This window comes from Myodes glareolus, chromosome 9, assembly GCF_982192425.1.
Source record: "Myodes glareolus chromosome 9, mMyoGla1.1, whole genome shotgun sequence".
Lineage (NCBI taxonomy): Eukaryota > Metazoa > Chordata > Mammalia > Rodentia > Cricetidae > Myodes > Myodes glareolus.
Genome location: NC_142034.1, coordinates 21825677 through 21845221, shown reverse-complemented (window position 1 = coordinate 21845221; position 19545 = coordinate 21825677). Strand labels below are relative to the sequence as shown.

The 19545-nt window shown below is 48.6% G+C and overlaps 1 protein-coding gene across 1 annotated transcript in view; it reads right to left on the bottom strand.

Moving 5' to 3' along the window:
* Positions 1–9680, bottom strand: part of LOC125410920 (signal transducer and activator of transcription 5B) — a 68797-nt gene extending 59117 nt beyond the window's left edge. The window contains exon 1 of the mRNA XM_087909978.1: positions 9525–9680. The gene's annotated coding sequence lies outside the window, so the exon portion shown is untranslated. The remainder of the gene's footprint in view (positions 1–9524) is intronic.
* Positions 9681–19545: the final 9865 nt, after the last annotated feature.

Sequence of the window (19545 nt, the reverse complement as noted above, 5' to 3'; positions counted from 1 at the left end):
TATATTTTAAATTTAACGAATTAATTTATTTTACATCCTGACTGCAGTTCCCCCCTTCTCTCAGTCCCTCCCCCACCTCCCCCTGTGTCCCCCAGTCCCTCCCCCACCTCCCCCTGCATCCCCCAGTCCCTCCCCCACCTCCCCCTGCGTCCCCAGTCCCTGCTTATGTTTTTATTTGACTGTCATATTGGCCATGTTTTTCTTTTGTTCCACTTCCTCTTTAGGGTCCATCTTTTCCTTATTATTTACATGATACAGACATCATGAATACTAATCTATAGCCCTATAACGAAGGCATCCCTTTTTTTCTTATACTGCCATTTTTATTTCTGACACTTGGAGTATAAATGCTTTGTTTTGTTTTACTATTTGTCTTTATTTTTTTCCTTTTATTTTTATTTAATAAAAATCTACATTTGTCTTCTTCAAATGTCATTCATTGTCACTGCTTTTCTGGCTCACGCTCACTACAGACCCACAGTGTGTCTCATCTCTGGGTAATATACATGCGAAAACTGGTTGCCGGGAATACAGCCCAGTCGCTGGAATGCTTGCCTTATATACATGAAACCATGGGTTCAATTATCAGCACCACACATACAAAATATTAAAAAATAAAATAAAACTTAAAACCACAAGTGGCACACTGTTGTGGCAAAACACAAAGTCCTGCGGTGGTAGGTTATCTTACTTAAGTGCCCATCCTGTTAACATTACGTGTTCAGCCCTGGTATTGCAAAATCAGAGGGTCTCACTTCATCACCAGCTCAGCCTGTGAATTACAGCCGTGTCATTCAGGAAGCCAGATATTTTTTAGTTTGTTTTGATGTCTTCAAGCGTTAGAAGGGCAACTGACATGAGCTACAACACAATGCGTATTAGTACCTGGTACTCAAACTCACTGCACGATCAATTCATCTCGACAATACAACACATTCAGATTTTCCAAATACATTAGTTAAAAGGACAGCCACAGAAAAGGTGAAATAAGGGGACATTTGCATCGTCTGCCTGGATGGAAAGCCTTCACACTGCCCGATTTTCACTGTCAACAGGGTCCTAAGTATCCACCCCCACCCCCGGTAAATGGCTTCATTCTGTTAAAACTGTATATCCCGCTCACTCTCTAGCTTGCTACATTTCCCAAGTCTAAAACAGGACCTGGGCCCGAGGCTGTAACTCAGTGTTGGAGTACTTAGTTTGTCTAATGTGCACAAATCTCTGGACTTAATTTCTAGTAGCTCACACACAAATATATTAAACAAAACCAAAATATATAATTGGCTTGACTCAAAGAGAAGTGTAGTGGCTTACGTAGAGGGCTGAGCCTCCGACAAGCTGGAGGCTAGCCTAGGCTACACTGAGAGTGTATGGTCAGCCTGGACTACACAGTGAGGCTCTCCCTCAAAAAATAACAATAAAAACAGCCAAAGAAACAGTAACATTACTTCTGAGAGAACACTTCTGACTATTTAAAACCGTAGCTGTCCTGCACATATTTTAGGACAGATAAAGTCCAATGTTTAGTATTAACAGATTAAGTGTCCTGAAGATCCCTTCTGTTCCAACCACGTTGCTGTCTCCAATAAATTCTATGAGTGTAGTTGATTTAAGACATGCGGCCTAGGTCAGGCTTTTAAAATCCTACACTTCCCCCAAACCATGCTCTACCATCTAGAGGCTTTGCATTTTAGACATGAATGAGGTTTTGTAGCCTTTCTAGTTTACTCTCACCTAAAATGTTGGAAAACCCCACTTGAAGGCTCTACAAACATATCAGACAAAGGGGGGAAACACACAGAGAGAACGGTCTGAGCTGCAGGCTCTCCCTGCACGGAGCGTGAGGAAAGTCTGACTGACACACATCTCACATTAAGGTTTTTCCACTGACAATGTAATTTTTGTCAACATTCAAAGAAAATTCAGCCCCGGTCAAAGGTGACAGTGGCAATCACAGGTGCTGACACCCTCTGTTTGTTTGAGGAGGAGTAGCCACACTGCCTAGGGAACTCAGATGTCCTCCACTGTGGCTTGAGCTCCCTAATTTATGTCACATCCTTTAGGGCCAGGAATTCTGTCTCAAAGATTTAATATCACACCCAGTTCCTAGCTTGGGGAACATCTAATGGCCTTTCCTTTGGTCTAAATACACATTAATTCATTCAGTTCCCTCAAACAATGTCCCGAAGAGCTGGAGAGACAGCTCTTGCAGAGGACTCTAGTTCAGTTCCCAGCACCCACACAAGGTGCTCACAGCTCCAGACTCAGGGAGTCCTAGGCCTCTCTGCCTCTGCACCTGCGCTCACCTGCATACACAGACACAGACATACGACCTTTATTTAAAAAAAAAAAGTTATCCCATAGAAGTAACACTTTTAAATGGCTGTATTTCAAAAATTGTAATTGAAAGCTCTAAAAAGCTTCAGTGAAACAAGAATAGAAGCTTAAGTCCCTTCAAAATAAAATTGAAAATAAATTGAGCCAGAACTCTTTTCTCTGTAAGGAGGGGTAACACACATAAACTGCCGTAAGCATAGCATTAATCATCCTTCTGTCTGTACGCAGAGACAGGAGGGGCAGCTCAGAACTCCTCTATGGAAAATAAAGAAATAGCTGACTTAAGGACACCACCTGTGCCATTCCAGAGCTGCAGGTGTCCGCTGTCCCTGAGCGCAGTGGTTCAGGATAGGTCAGGGTTTAGCCCGAGTCCTGCGGTTACTAGCAGTGTGACCTTGGATGAGTTACTTAACTTCTCTGTGGTCATTTCTTCACTTTTATCTCGAGATAATATCCATTCCTCTGAGGACCATAAAACACAAGGCACCAGGGAGCTGGGGTGACTCAGTGTAAAAAGCACTTGCTACATATGCATGAGGTCCTGAGTTCAATCCCTAGAACCCACACAAAAGAGCAGGCATCTGTAACCCCAGCCTCCAGGTGGAGAAAGGATGACAACCAAAGCCAGTCAGTAAAGCCCCAGGTCCCAGTGAGAGGCCCTGTCTCAAAATCTAACACCTGAAATTCACCTCTAGACTACACACACACACACACACACACACACACACACACACCTGTAACAGTGATTGTCTGACACACTGAACATGAACAATAAGCATTAGAAATTATTCACATAATCTTTCTATGAATTTATGGCACTGGAACATTTTATTCAGCTCTGGGTTTAGACATAAGTTGAAGAACTTTTAAATTAATTTTCTATTTCTTGAAGGATGACAAAATAATTACTGTATCATTAGTGTATCTACTTGTTATACTATGTTATACAGTACTGTAACTACAGTATTCAATAATAATAATAACTATCATTATTATTACCAACAGCATTTGAGACTGGATCTCACTATGTAGCTCTGGCTGCTTGGAACTCACAGTGTATACCAGGCTGAATTCAAACTCACAGACTCCCTTTGCTCTATCTCTCTAATTCTAGGATTAAAGATGCACCACTACACCTGGCCTTCAACAATTTTTTTTTTTTAAAAAAAGACAGGGTTTCTCTGTAGCTTTGGAGCCTTTCCTGGAACTAGCTCTATAGACCAGGCTGGCTGCGAACTCACAGAGATCTGCCAACCTCTGCTGGGATTAAAGGCAAGCGCCACCACTGCCCGGCTCAAACAATTATTTTTAATACAAATCACACATGCGGCTATGACTGGCAACCTTGGCCTGGTTCCCCATATGCAAAGAAATCCCCTGTCAGGGAAAAACAAGCACTATCAGAAAACCCTGAGGTTGGTCCTATAATCACTACAGAGTAAAGCCAAATTCATATCTACTAGCCAATGGGCATTGAAAATATTAGTCATCAAATTAATCCCAACAAATAACAATAATTGATTGGCTCACTGATGTATTTCCCCTTGTCTTCCCCAACCTTTCTATAAGCAGTCAGAAAGGAAAGTTTTCATATTTTCTGAGAATCTCATTACTACTCTCAAACCATGCTCTCTATCTTAGTATAATTTTTAAAATGAGTCAGTACAAGTACTTCAGAAAAACTAGGAGTGCGGAGAATATGCAGCTGTTTCTCTTCATAATAGAAATGTGCAAAGGATTCTTAAAGGGCTCTTCAGAGCGCCAGCGGCAATGGAAGCATTAATGGAGAGGGAAGCACTAGCCGGGCTAGCAAGAGGCCTGTGGGAAGAAGCAACCAGCCCCTCAACCAGTCCCTGGACTTTTCATCTCCATGGCACAATGCAAGGGGAAATGGGAGTCATTACTGTAATTAAAACCCAAAGAAGAAAATGCCCTGCGAGACAAATTTAAACCTCTTCTTCTTTGGACACTGGTATGGAGGGAACAGGAGGTCAAGGTACGAGGCTTAACTCCGTGGCAAATTTCACTCTGCAGAGCCCTGCTCCATGCCAAGGTGCTATTTCTTTTGGAACTGTGATCCAGAAGAAAATACAGAAGAGAGAAACTACCTTGAAACCGCAAACACGCCAGCAGCCGAGTCGGTTCTGAGTCTATTTAGTCATTACGCTATTTAGAAGAAAGTTAGTGAAGAGGGGGAAACAGAAACAACACCCTGTTGTCCTTCTCCCCACGGCTCCACAGAACTCTCCAGAATTTAGAGTCACAGTGACTTGCTCTAGAAAAACCACGGAGGGGGGCTGGGATGCAGCTTGACGGGTAGCATGTTCACTTAGTATTCCTCAAGGCCTCTGGTGGGTCAAAGCAGGACTGGTGGTGTAAGTTTGTTATTCTAGTGCTGGTGAGAGGTGGTGAATCAGAAGTTCAAGGCCATCCTGGGATACTTACAGAGTTCAAGGCCAGGCTAGGCTACACAAGGCCCTAGAGCAACGGTTCTCAATATTCCTAATGCTTCAATCCTTTAATACAGTTCTTCATGTTACGGTGACCCCCAACCATAAAATTATTTCATTGCTACTTCATAACTGTAATTTTGCTACTGTTACAAATTGTAGTGTAAATACTGGATATGTAGGATATCTGAAATGCAACCCCTGCAAAAGCATTGTTTGCCCGAAGAGGGTCGCGACCCACACACAGGTTGAGAACCACTGACCTAGAGGGAGGGGCAGGGGGACAACCATCCCAGAGGAACAATGAAGAGCTCTAAACTAAGCTGAGGGTGACTCCTCAGAGATCTCCTACTAGAGCTGCACTTCCCTTGGCTCCGAGTTCATCTTCCATGAGACTGCGTATCAGGAAAGCTGCTACAGCGGCTGCTCGGAGGTCTACGGTAGAGCACCAGTAGAGCACCAACGTCTACTCTAACTTTCATGCCCTGACTTCCAGGCACCTGGGAGGGAAGAGCTGGCAACAGTCCCATTTCTCCAGGAACTGTGCCTCTGTTGTTGTGGCTGCTTTAAGGCTCCTTCCAAAAGTGCTCCGCCTTGAAGAGGCAAGAATTCAAGAAAAGATTCAAGAATGCTTTGTGTTCCCAACTGGGTCTTGGACTGAGCTCAGGGATGCTGTTCCATGAAGCAGGACGAGTCGGACAAAGTGCATGACATCTGATGCTTGCCTTTGTGTGTTTAAAGTAAAACCATGACCTGACGAGAAGGTTAACATGTGGACCTAATTTTGAAAATATAAACAGGAAGCACCCCCACCCCAATATTACCATTTAAAAGAAAAAAAATGAAAAGCAAACCTCAAAGATACCTTCCAAGGAAGTCATGGTTGTGACAAACTAACAAAAGTAATAAAATGTCGTGTAAGACACCGCAACCACTGAAGTGAGGGTCTCATGTTGTCAACCTAAGATCTGACACCGGCAGTCTTTCTCTGGATGAGTAAAAATAGCATCGATCTTGATACACCAAGTCATTTCCAACATGTCTTGGTTTTTGTTGCTGTTGTTTGTTTGTTTGTTTGTTTTAAGTACTAAAGGGTTATCCTTAATAAAATATCCATTGTCACTATTTTGCTTCAAATAAAGCCATTTATAGTTGGGGATAAAGTAATTTTTTTAAATTTCACCTTGTGTTTATAATTTAAGTGTACAAAAAAAACCCTGCCTAATCAATGGAAACTCGATTGCTAAATGTGACTTTCTTATTCCCAGAAAAAAAAGCACAGAACTGTTGAGTTCACACCACGCTAGAGGAAAAAGCCTCTTCTGGTCTTAGAACAGTTTTATTCACAAAATTCAAATTTAAAAGAAAAAAAGATGGAGGTAGACCTGTTGACTCAGGCCCCTAATACCAGCACTTGCACTTGGGAGGCTGAGGCAGGAGGATGTTACAAATTCAAGGCCAGATTGAACTACAGAGTAAGATTTTGTCTCAAAAAAAAAAAAGATTAAAAAACCTATTCCTTTAAATATGACAGTTGAGAACAGTGGTATTTTGAGACTGTTGTCGCTGGGGATAGGATACAGAGCCACATACATACCCTGATGTACACCTACCCGTACCCAAATTCTTTATTCTTATGTTGAGACAGAGTTTTGGTTATCAGCCTAGGCTAGCCTCAAATTCTGAACCCTCCTGCCTCAGTTTCCCTAGCAGCCAAAATTATAAGCATGCACTACTGTGCCCCACTTTAGGGCAAAAACCAAAACCAAAAACCAGAGGAGGCGAATGAAGGAGAAGGGGGAGGAGAGGAGACGAAAACAGAAGTTCCCAAGTCAAAGGACGCTTCATTACATAGTACAAGAGTATTCTTCAGAAGAACTTCAGAAGTCATTGGAGGTGACTTGGAATTATCCTCAGGTAGTTACAAAATAATTTCAAATGCTCAAACAACAACAAAACAACTGGGGGTTTTGCTCTGTCTTCATTGTGCATGCTTTCCTATAGGAATTCTATGGTAACCTGCACTCCAAAAGAAAGGCAGGAGGCTATCACCAACAACAGAGTCCACACATCTGAGAACGACTTTGCGGACACACACACACCTTGTATGTAGGGCACTAGAACATTGAGCCCACTTCCAACTAACAGCAGATTTAAATTGCTATTTACCTCTTTTAAATCACCTTCCTTTCGCTACAAGGCCACGTGTGTCACCTGCCCACATAATAAACAGCCAAAGGAACTACAGCAAGCAGATTTGTCTGTAGAAGCCCGACACAAACACAGACTAACCACAGTGCCATTGGGAGGAAAAAAATTAAACATCTACCAAAAAGCAATAAATGATCCTTTTCATCTTGGTGTGGTCTTTGTGTGTGAGGAGGAGGAAGAGGAGAAATCAGTTGAGACTAAGAAAATGGAGGTGAAATGAGAAGTCAGAACCAATAGGAAGTGTTGGCCAAAATATTTATGTCGTAATACTTCAACCATTGATAGCACCTTTTCCTCCTCCTCCTATATATATTATGAAGTACACACTTAAGAAACACACCCCTCTTACACTCAGCAGAGCATATATTAACAGCTTCTCGGCAGAAACAAGAACGCAGGGAAGGTGAGGATTAGGGAGAAGGTGAGGTCACTGGGTCTACAGCAAAGATTTCTGAAGGAATTTAGCTCTGAGTTATGCAATCACCAAACTGTTGGTGACAGAAATCAACTCTTGTTTTTGTTTTATTTCTGATGGGGGGGGGCGAGGAGAAGAAGAGATGGAGAGACCTTCCCATTCCTTTGCTGTATTTCAGGTTAGTGCTTGAACCTACAGAAAACCGGCCACCCTCCTGTGACACTCCACCCGAGGACAGGTGGTGTTTTAACTGGATGGGACAGATACCACCAAGGGTTGCATGGTGATTTTTTTTTTTTCTTAAAACCACCAGCCCCTTTCCCATTTGGCACTGTCAATGTGAACAGCTGTATTCTTTCACAAGGGAGAAAAACTGCTACTGAACAAACACGTAAACATCAGCCGGGGTCAATCAGCAGCGGTTCCCCCCAACTGAAAGGTTCGAAACCAATTCAGGGTTCACGAATGAATTAGAGAAACGGGAAACAAATGGTACCTAAATGAAATACATCCTATAGGCAGTGAACATCAGACAACAAAAACAAACGAGCAATAGCAGAACACTGAGGTAGGAGGCCAAGTCCTACATCCTAATTGAACGGTAACAAAATTGTGCGAGATAAAGTGGACTCAACAGCTCAAAGCTTATTAGGGCCCAGGCAGCCATCCAACCGATTTGGAAACCCAAGATACAAGCAGATGATAAAATGCCACTACTACTATAGGACTGCACAAAGCCCTCAGCCCAGTGACACTAGCCCCCCAAGGGCTACTCTCTGAGGACACTCCAAGGGACAGCCTACAGAAACCTACTTAGGCAAAGATCTACTGCTCCGCAAGGGATGGGTCCATAAGGGTAAGTGTGAATCCCTAAACTAATAAACAGTGACCTGAGCTGGCAACTAATTCTACCTATCTGGGCCTCAGTGTTCTTGTTTGTTTGTTTTGTTTTTGTTTTACAATAAAGGAAAAAGATATAATCCCGGGGTGGGGGGTGGAGGCTTCCCAAATCTAAGATTCTATAACCCAGTTTGCCACTATTTGTTTCATGCAAATTAAGACCCACAGCAAGACAAGCACAAGAAGTGGGCATAGGTCCTTGAGAAAGAGAATCGGTATCTTTTTGCCTCTGAACGCCTTGTGGCTTTTATTAATCCCAGCTTGCTGAGCGCTGGCGCTTGTTTTTCTTCTTTGCCTTTTCCATCACTGCTGGCTACAAGTGTTTGCAAACGCCTCCTGCTCCGGACAAGTTTTTTTTTTTTTTTTTCTTCTTTGATCGCTCTGACCATCTTGCCAGATTCCTTTAGCCTCAGACCAGCTTCGGTGATAAGACAGCTCTCCTTCCGACTCCCCATATCTACCCCCGACACCGGGAGCACTTTTTTTTTCCAGTCTTCAACCCTGGCTTGGGTGGGGGGGAGCGAGGAGAGAGAGAGAGAGAGAGAGAGAGAGAGAGAGAGAGAGAGAGAGAGAGAGAGAGAGAGAGAGAGAGAGAAACAGCCCGCATCCCACCAACACTCGTACAAGCTCAGGCCTGGCAGGTCCTGACGCGGGATCCCGCAGCCCAGAGCCTTATCAAAACGTTGCTATTTTGTTGTCTTGACTCCTTATAAGGCTCTTTTTCTTAAAGCTTTTCTAATAACCCCCTCACCCCACTGGGCACCTTCGGCTCATCTCTCTCCCCAGACTCTCCGGCACCCCACTTTGCGGGGAGGGGGGAGATAATAATAATAAGAGGAAAAACTGGGAGAGAGCAGAGACTCTTCAGAATTGCAACAGGAAGGTGTGAGGCGGCCGACAGCAGTCCCCTGGCTCCCAGGGGATCGGCTCTGGGGGTGTCCCTCACACACCCATCATGACACGCACGCTCCAACACTTTCCACGGCATCTACGGCGCCCCCCGTCGCGGCCTCCGCGCGCCCCCCTCGCATCCCCCCACCCTCCAGCGCCCTGGGCCGCTCCGCGGCCGCCCAGCGCGCGGCCCCCGCGGCCTCCCCACGGCCCCGGAGCGATGGCGGCGGCTCGGCCCTGCCCAGCTTCAAGGCAGTAAAAGCACGGGGGCCCCACCCGGGCTCCCCGGCCCCCGGCCGCATGCCGGGCACAGCTCCTACCTCGGTCTGCCCCCACGGGAGCCAGCGGTTCCTCCGCCCCGCACGCTCTCTCGCGTCCGCTCGCTCCCTCCCCGTGCAGGACCTCCGCGCGTCGTCGCCGGCGCTCGGTCCCCGCCCGGGGTGACGGCTTGTGCCGACGACTCTTCTCCCGCCCGGGGCCCACGGGGGCGCGCGCGCCGCTCTCGCGCTCAGGCTCCGGGGACGCGCGCCCGCCCGTCGCCCCGAGCGCGCCTTGCTTCCTGGTTCCTCCCAGCGCGCGCTCCCCAGCCCCGAGGTCCCTTCGCGCCCCCCTGCGCGGCCGCCCTGCGGGGCCCCGGAGCCCTCTGCGCGCAGCGGGGCGCGGGGGCGCGCTCGGCCGGGCCTGCGCCGCGCGCTCCCGCTGCTCGCCGACTCTGTGCCCAGGCTCCCCGCACATGCTGCTTTGTTTGGGTGGGGGCGACCACCGCTCAAGGGCGCGGGAGGCTGTGGTGGTGGCTATTGGACTCCCCTCTGCGGCCCGCCCACCTCCCTCCCGCCAGGAACTAGGCCTGCGTTCCCGGTCCTCTAGCTCTCAGGCCGAGGGCAGAAGTCCATAGTAACCCCGATCAATAATTATCCTGGGCTTGTTCCCCGGAGGGCGGCTTAAACCAGGGCCCCTGTCGCACTACCCCGTCGGGCACAGGCAGGACCGGGTTGACTGGATCGGTGGACTGCCCTTAGGTGAATCTATTGGGCACAGGGACGCCTTCCTCCCTGGGAATTTTTGCCGGCTACCTCTAGTAAAGGTTATGGGGGTGACAGGTTTATCCAGGGCCGTCTGGTCTGTGTTCACCCCAGGGGTAGAGGGTCTCTATGATCCTTTCCCGATGTTGGGGAGGCGTTGCTGTGTGTGAGAGAACGCAACCTGAGTCACCCACTCTTCTGCGCTCCATCTCCGGAGCTGGCCAGTGGTTTCCCTGGCAACCCTCCAAGGGCCAGCCCGGAAGCAAGGCACATCGGAGGTACAGAAACCCAGTTGCAGGGGAAAAGAGGGAGGATCCCTTCCCAGCCCCGCGCAAATACACAGAACACCCGTTCTCAACAACTGAAATTCTTCCTAGCCAGGCATGACCAAGAGGCAAGCTCTCCCATATTCCTCTTCCCAGCAGCCTTCCCTTCACCTTAAGAATAACACCGGGCATAAAGGTTTTTGGGTCTGAAACTGATCACAAAACCCTTCTGTTCCTGTCCCACAGGCTGGGCAACACCTGACGGTGCTCAGTACAAAATAGAGGCAGGAAGGTCGGAACTGGAGCAGAAAATTGGATGGAAGTAGTGGCCCTGGGGTGCCGTGTAAAAGGGCCCCCACCCACCACCTGCAGCCTGCTTATGAGATGTTAAAACTTCAGGGTACATTTCTCCTTTCAAGTTACCATACCTGCATGCCTGCTGCCCCTCTTCCAGGAACTCACTCCTGGCCTCTCAGTGCCTACCCTTCTGTGTGATGCTTGCTCCGATGCTTTAAAGCAGTTCCTCCAGTTGTGGGAAACCCCAACCATAAGATTATTTTTGTTGCTAATTTGTAAGTGCAAGTTTGCTACTGCTACAAATTGTAATGTAAATATCTGTATTTTCTGGTGGTCTTAGACGACCCCTGTGAAAGGGTCATGACACACACAGGTTGCGGCTCTAGGGCCTACTGTCTAGGCAGTATGACTATTATTCTCCAGTTTCTCACCACACACTTCATGCCATGCCTTATCACTCTTGTGTTGAAGAACGATTTCTTGTTAGCATGTGTCTCCTCCAAGGGCAGACACAATATCCTGTTCACCTTTAAATCCCCCCACCCACACCCAGCCCTGTGTAGACACCCAGTAAATATGCTGTACCTTGGAAAAGGAAACTACAGGGACTATGTACATATCAAGAGCACAAGGTCCAGAAACCATTGTGAACATTTTTTCTGCCTTGGTGTCTGTTTTCACTACATAGTAATATCAATACTGCCTAATTTGTGGCATCCTGAGAATCAAGGGAGCAACGAGACGTGAGGTACTTCAAACACTGCCAAGCACGATATTTCTGTTAACTGTTATTGTTATTAATAAGGGCTAAGAAAGTTCTTTTCCTAAGACTGAGCAAGGTCTAGGAACCAACTCAACTATGCATGGATAGGACCCTCCTCTGCATCTCTGACCACTCGCTAGGTAGCCACTAAGGATGGAATGTTCTATAGCTACCTCAGCAAAAACAGTAGACTGTCATTCTGGGACAGCAAGCAACGTCCAACAGCTCCCTCCCTGCTGAACAATTCAGACGAGTCAGGGTACTTCTTCGTTGGGTCATTGGACCATACTTCTCTAAGTTGTGAGAGCTTCAGCCTTAGAGCACAGAAAGTGCTGGGAGGAAATAGGAAAGGACAGTAGGACCCTGGAAGATTCCAGAAAGATACCTGGAGGTGCAGAGATGCCCACCGGGGGCAACTCTCAGTCCACTCCAGCCTAACCAAGAGACCACATGGAAGAGCCTCAAGGCCTATGGCTTGAGATTCTCAGCCAGAACTAACTGGAGCCGCCTTCCTTCATGGTCATGAATGACCATGTGGCTGCCTTCATTTCATATCCTTCCTTCATAGCCGCAGAGAGATCATGAGACCATTTTCTTGAAACGTAATTGAAACCACAACCATGCTCCCCTTCAGTCAGTGACCCGTGTTTATGTGGCTTCCCTCTAAAGACTTCTCTGGATCCCAGGAATCAGTCTGGCCCTGGGGAACCACCTGCCGCCCATTAGTGAAGGGCACTCATGGGAATTTCCCTTCTTTGGTATGGGAAGAAGTCAAAATAGGCCTGTAGAGCCAGAGAGGAGGTCAGACACTTAACTGGACAGGACACCAGAGACCCCAGTGTTCTTGGGTCTGTGGAAGCTGTCACAGTCATTGCCTTAGGAGGGGGCTCTGGTGGGATTCAGAATTGCTTCTGTTCAAAATTAACAGTCTTAGGAAAAGAACTTTCAATCTTAGCCCTTATTAATAACAATAACAGTTAACAGAAATATCGTGCTTGGCAGTGTTTGAAGTATCTCACATCTCGTTGCTCCCTTGATTCTCAGGATGTCACAAATTAGGCAGTATTGATATTACTATGTAGTGAAAACAGACACCAAGGCAGAAAAATGTTCACAATGGTTTCTGGACCTTGTGCTCTTGATATGTACATAGTCCTTGTAGCTTCCTTTTCCAAGGATCTTCATCCAGCTTTGTCAACTCATTGACCATGTATGTGTCCTTGCTCGAACTGCTTAACATCTCTGAGAACCTCAGTATCCCCTCATGTGTTAAGTCAGAGTGGGGAGGGGTGAGGTGAATACAGTCAGGGTATATGCAAGACCCTAATAACAGTGGGCGTCCCTCCAGAAGGGACAGGAAGAGCAGGGAAAGAGAACTAGTCATCCTTTGTCTACCCTTGTGCCTCTTATTCCACGAGAAACGTTAGTTAAACGGACGTTTTTGTTTTTAAAGGAAAAGGTAGAGAATGTGCCTGGGTGTGCTGAGGCAGCCTTGCAATCCCAGCACTTGAGAAGCCGGGCCTGGAGGATCACTGCAAGGTTAAGCCCAGCAAAAAGACAGACAGAAGGAAGGAAGGAAGGGAGAGAGGGAGGGAGGGAGGGAGGGAGGGAGGGAGGAAGGAAGGAGAGGAAGGAAAGAGATGAACATGCATACAGAATCAACTAAGCATGTTGCCTGATTTAAGAACAGCATGCAATAAAAAGCATGCTTCCTTTCACTCTCTCAACTTAGTCCCAGCCAGCTTGCTGGGTCAGGAGGGAGCATATTTTTGCTGAGGGGAGGGGAGGGGAGGAGTAGGGAGGGGGTGGAGTGATGGAGGTGCAGATCCAGGCAGGACTCACCACCTGGAGATTCTCACGCACTCCTATCTGGCACCTGTGTACCTCACCTATCTGGGCACCCTTCCAGGAATAGTTAAGGGGTGGCTCTCTGGAAAGCTCAGGGGCCCTCGTGTCTCCCGGGACAGGGTCACCATGCCCTCTACACCAAGAGTCCTGGGGCAATGGTGCATTAACCAAGGGAGGGTGTGGCTGATGCAGAGGGAAGAACAGTGCCAGCACAGCCAGTCTCTTGCTGGCTTGCAGGGCAGGTTGGGAACTCCAAAGTCAGGCCAACAGCAGGCAAAGATGCTGCTACTGCTGCTTCTGTTTCTGCTGCTGCTGCTGCTGCTGCTGTTGCCGTGGGCTGGAAAGCAGGTCAGTAAGATGTGAGCAGGCATAGGCCAGGACTGTGAAAGCAGAGCCCTTGGGGACCTCTGGCTTAGAAAGAGTGACCTGGGAAATGCCCTGAACTTGGAACTTCAGGAAGCCCTGAGGTGTTTTAGGAACCATCTTGTCCAATAAGAATGCATAAAGCCCTTATGCTGAATGAACAGTAGGATACAGTCCTTGCAAAAGCAGATTGGGGCTGGAAGAAGGGGCATACGATATGCGCAGCGCCAGGTACTGAGCTTCGACTGGTTGGTTTGCTGGTTTGTTGAGACAGGGTCAGCCCAGATGGTCCTTGAATTCACCGTGTAGCCCAAGCAATTCTGTCTCAGCCTCCCCGATGCTACCAGCCCCGGCCCTGTGGCTGAGTCTTAACAGAAATCCTGACAGATGGGTCTTGCCGTCCTCCTTTTGCGAAAGAGGTTGCTCAGCTCAGAGAGGTAGACGTGGTTGCACAAGACCACACGGCAGAGCCAAGGTTCGTATTAGGCTCGCGTGAATCTGAAGACTTTGTGTTTTCTTCTAGATCACCAAGACTGTGCACAAATAAGGGTTTCAGCTAAGGGCCAAAGGAACACTGATGTTCCCGGTGGGCAGATAGGGGGAGTAAAGGCTTATAGTTGAAAAGGGGCACAAGGGGACTAGGGTGGCTGAAGTCCAAGGTGAAGGGAAAACCCATGCTTGGGACTGAGCTCACCAGTACAAGGAGGCCAGGCCCAAAGCCAAAGCAGAGGTCTGGGGCATGGGCTCAACCTTCTTTTGATGTTATGGTCTCCATTTGCTTCTAGGACGGTGGAGCCACAGTTTGAAGCTTGGAGCACAGGGAGCAGGCAAGAACGATGTGGGTGGGTTGGAGACTTAAGACACCAGGGAACAATGAGAAGCAGTCAGAAAGAACATCCCCCCCCCACCCAGAGTCATAACAAAGGAAAGTAACAGAACACTGAGGGGTGGCAGGGAAGGAGCCCTCTCCTGCATACCCCCAGAAGACTTGAGGTCGGCTACAGGCTGGTCAAGGCACAAAAGAGTTCTTGTTGGGCTGGAAGGAGGGCAAACTAGCTCAGCGGGAAGAGGGGCCGATAGTCATCAGACTGAGGACGCAAAGCCAGGCCTGTCTGGGCTGCTCAGAACCATGGCCAAGCCCACTCCTGCCCCTTCCATTCTCTCCCACCACGTCCCTGGCCTATGCCTGCTGTGAGCCGGCTGTGAAAAGCACAGGTTTCTTCCTGCCCACCTGGCCAGAGAGGAGATGGGCACCCAGTACGGTATCTACACCCTCTTCTCTGTATCTAGTGTATCGCCATCTCCTCTGAGTAGGTGGGCATGGCAGCTGGGCAAAGGAAGCAAGATTCCTACCCTCCACCGCACCACCCGGACTAGTCCCACACCCTCCCTCCTTCTCTCTGTTCCCAGAAACAAAGGACAGTCACCATGCCTCAGGCAGGGCAGCCCTGTGTTCTCTTGGTGAGTTCTCCGTAAATTGACTTCTCTGAAGAGTGCTAGAGACCAGGGGAAAAAGGTAGAAAGGGGTTTCACCCCAATACTAAGGCCACTTCCCCTTCTCAGCATTCACAGAGAACACACACACACACACACACACACACACTCCCCAACTCCTGCTCTGACATCATGGCCATTAACAGAACAGCATTTCTACAGAGATGGGTAGGTGCTGAGCTCTGGTCCATGGCCAAGGCTGGGGGCTGAAATGGTTGTAGACAGTCCAAGCAAAGCTCAGATGGTGCGAAGGAGGATGTTTAAGAGCCTCAGGGGTGTCTGGTCACCCCTTCCAGCTACGGGACACAAGCACTTCCTGGGACACCCTAATTTTCTTGGGAACATCCCTCTGGCTCCCAAGTAACAGAAATTCTCCTTGAAGAGGAGACTGAACAGAAAAACAATGATGATTCTGTTCTACCTGCTTACCCCGGGCACAGTGAGGCCAAGGGAGACCGCTACCTCCATCTAGTCTCACTAACAAGCACATTGCAGGCCTGAAAGTCTGGAACAACAACAACGAAAAGACACTTGGTATTATCTTTCCCTTCTCTGTTAAATCAGACCCACCTTCTTACAACACATGGTCACACGGGCTCATTCTGCACAACAGATCTCTGTTGAGAGCAATGCAGGGGCTACAGTTAATATCATAGAACCACCAGGGCCAGGCCAGCCAGAAGAGACCTCTTCACTCTACATGTGTAGAGTGGCTTGGAGGTGGCACACCTACGAATGGCCACTGAGACCCTACCCACAGGCTGTTGGTGGTGGCAACTACACACAATACCAGACATAAGACTTCAGATAGGTCTCCTTCGTGGATGAATCACTGGAGTGAGTCCAGCCCTGCCTTCCTTCCAAGGTTGTTGGCAGGATCGGCTGAGCTGCCTAACATGTTAGCACAAATGTACCATGATTCAGGTCAAGATGGCATGGAGGGGGGATTTGTTTCTGTGGGATTTGGGTGTGTGTGTGCGCATGTGTATGGCTACACATATGTGTATGGGTACACATGTGTGTATGGATGCACATGCGTGTATGGTGTACACATGTGTATGGCGCACATGTGTGTGTGATGTGTACGTGTGTATGGGCGCACACGTGTGTATGGCTACATATGTGTGCACAGGTACATATGTGTGTATGAGTGCACATGCACATACACATACACACACATGAAGGCCAGAGGTCAGCCTCAAGTGTCACCCTTAGGAGCTGTCCACCTTGCTTGTTGAGACAGGATCTCTCACTGGGATTTGGGATAGTTGACCATGCTAGGCTGGCTAGACAGTGAGCTCCAGGGACTCACCTTCACCACATCCCTGGTGCTGGCATTACAAACGCACACCACCATATCGAGCGTGTGTGTGCGTGTGCGTGTGTGTTGATTTGTTAATCCCCCTTACTCCACTGAATACTGCAAGCCAGAATTGGGGATGAAACACAGCCAGAGGCAAGAGGCCAGCCTCTACTTCCAGTTCCATCCAGATATCAGGCAGTCTCTGATCTTTCTAACCCCTTTCCCTCAGGTCTCAGTTTTCTCCCCTAGAGCTTGGTCCCCTAAAACCACCAAGGTGCTTTGTGGTGGGAAATAGCAGAGACTAAACCAAGGAACTGAGGCAGAAAAAAAAGAAAGAAAGAAAAAGAAAACAAAAACCAAATTTGACACTTCCGGGTAGTTGTGTTATCTGGAATTATAACCACAGCCACCTCTGCCCCCAACCCAACTCAACAGTCTTCCCTCCTTGGCTCCTGTCTTGGGAAAGTTGTAGAGCTGCCCCGCACCCCACTGCCCATTGTATCTTACTGGCATAACAACGCATACAAAAAGGCAGAATCAAGCAGTGAACAGCGCAAGCTGAACTGGCAAAATGTCTCAGTGGGTAAAGTCTCTTGCCAAGCAAGCTTGGCAACTCATATAAGGTTGACAGAGAGCCATTATCCTATGGTTGCTGTCCCCTAACCTCCACACAAGTGCCACAGCATGTGCACACACAATAGTGATAAGAAAGAAGCAAAGAGCCAGGCAGTGATAGTGCATGCCTTAGGCCCAGCACTTGGGAGACAGAGGCAGGTGAATCTCTGTGAGTTTGAGGCAAGCCTGGTCTATAGAGAGAGTTCCAGGACAGCCAGGACTACACAAAGAAACCCTGTCTCAAAAAACAAAAAACAAAAGATGATGAAGAAGAAGGAGAAGGAGGAGGAGGAGGAAGAGGAAGAGGAGAAGAAAAAGAAGAAGATGATGATGATGATGTTTAAAGATAGGAGAATTAAGAGGCTCAGAATGACCTAGTCAGGGAGTGACCTATGGGTCCAGGTTAGGTTTGAAGACATGAGTGGGCTCTGAAGACTTTCTACTCCATTCCAGTTCTGTTAGCTGGCACCTCCATTCTAACTTTTTAGAACCCAGGCCTAGCCACCTTCCCAGCAAGCTAAGCCCAACCCAGCCAGGTGTTTGGTGGGAGCAGCAGACTTCTGGGGGTCCTTGGAGAGGGATCTGGAGGAGCCGATGCCTGGAAGCAGGTGGGCAGCTCCATACTACCAGCTCCCAGGTGTCCAGAAGGAGGGCACAGTCGGCATGATTTCTCTACCTGTAGAGTTAGCTCAGAGAACTTGGGAAACCTAACTTGGGATCTGATGAACCTGCTGTCACTTACTTCCATGCTCGGCTGCAGTGAGATCGGTGGGCACAGGTGCCAAGTGGGGTCCACATATCATGGGGCAATGGGTTGGATCTGTCACTGGCAGGCTTCAAGACTCTGATCAAGTCACTTCCCTATCTGGCCTTTCATTTGTGTTGGTAAAATCACCTTTATGGTCACTGCCAGAACTGCTCCTTGATGTTCATCTGGAGCTGCGGGTCTGATGGGCTCCCATCCAACCCACTGTACAGAGGGAGAAAGGATCACACTTCCTTCTCCAGAGCCCCTTGCCCCATCTGGTCCCCGTGGAGCATCTGAAAAGAAAGGTCTCCCCCATCTCCTTTACACCCCCCTCCCAGTTTTCAATTCCTTTCCTCGTGATCCTGGCAAGTAAAGTCACTGTGACCACACACAGAGGGCGGGGAGAGCCCAGACATTTCAACTTCTGCAGAAAAACTTCAGGGTTCCCCTCCCTCCCGCAAAGTAAAAAGAATAAAACTGGGGAGGGAGGTCTTATGGGCCAGAAAGAGGGATCAGGAACTAGGAATGGAGAGAAAGGACACAAGAAGAAATTAGTGAGGAGGAAGCCAATGAGAAAGATCCCCCCCCCTTGATGGGCTGTGAATAGGCAGCCAGTCTAGCCCCTCCTTTGCTACTGCCCATGCCAGCTGCCAGGCAGAGAGGAGGCCCAGAGGAGAGGGAAGCTGGGCAAAGGGGATGGCAGACTTCCAGCTTGGCCTTGTCCAACCCTTGGGCCTTGAGGGGGAACTCTTAGGGATGGGGACTCTGATCCAGGCAAAGCTCCAAGGAGCAGGTCTGCGGCCATGACAAAGTCTGCAGGCAGATGTGAGGCTGAAAAACGCAAAAACACCCCTTCCTGGGCCTTTTTTGAAGATAGATATCCAGCCTCAGATGAGCGCCTTCTAGGTAAACAGAGGGAATGAATAGTTTATGGGTCACAGTCTGCTGATGTGACCACAGTGCAGTCCTGGGCAGGCCCCTTCTCTTCTCTGGATTGACATTTCTTACCTGCAAAGGTCGGGAAGGGGGTGGAAGGTTGAAGCCTATGATTGCCAAGGTCTTCCTTGGTCCTGCTTTAAGGGGAAAGGTCACATGGTGGGGGTCATGCCAGGAGAGAGGTGGGGAGACCTTAGTGGTGGGCTTGCTCTTCTGGAACTCCAGTCTTTTTAAAGTTTTGGCTCTGCAGGGTCATAGAAGTCATTCACACCGTATCTGCTAGCATGTGTATGCGCGCGCGCGCGCGCGCGCGCACACACATACCATACTTTGTGAATCTACAAACAGAAAGGGTGACGACGGAGGTGGCATCCACAGGTAGCTCTTTTTTTTCTTCCTCCACGTATTCTTTTTTTTTTTTTTTTCTAGTTAACAGATGATAAAACGGAGGCCCTGGTTTGGGATTTCCAGAGTTCGGGACTTCCCAGCACCCTCAGTCGCTCCAACTCAGCTGTCCTAGGACGTTCCCCTCTCACCCCCACCCTCGGAACCGCGGGGGAGCTCAGACCGGGACTCCCTGGGGGACCTCCACCGTCGGGGCGGTCTTCTGCACGGCGCCGCCCAGCCGGGTGGTCCGTCGGTTCTCCCGTAGGGGCAGCGCACTCGCCGGACAGCCGGCGAACGAG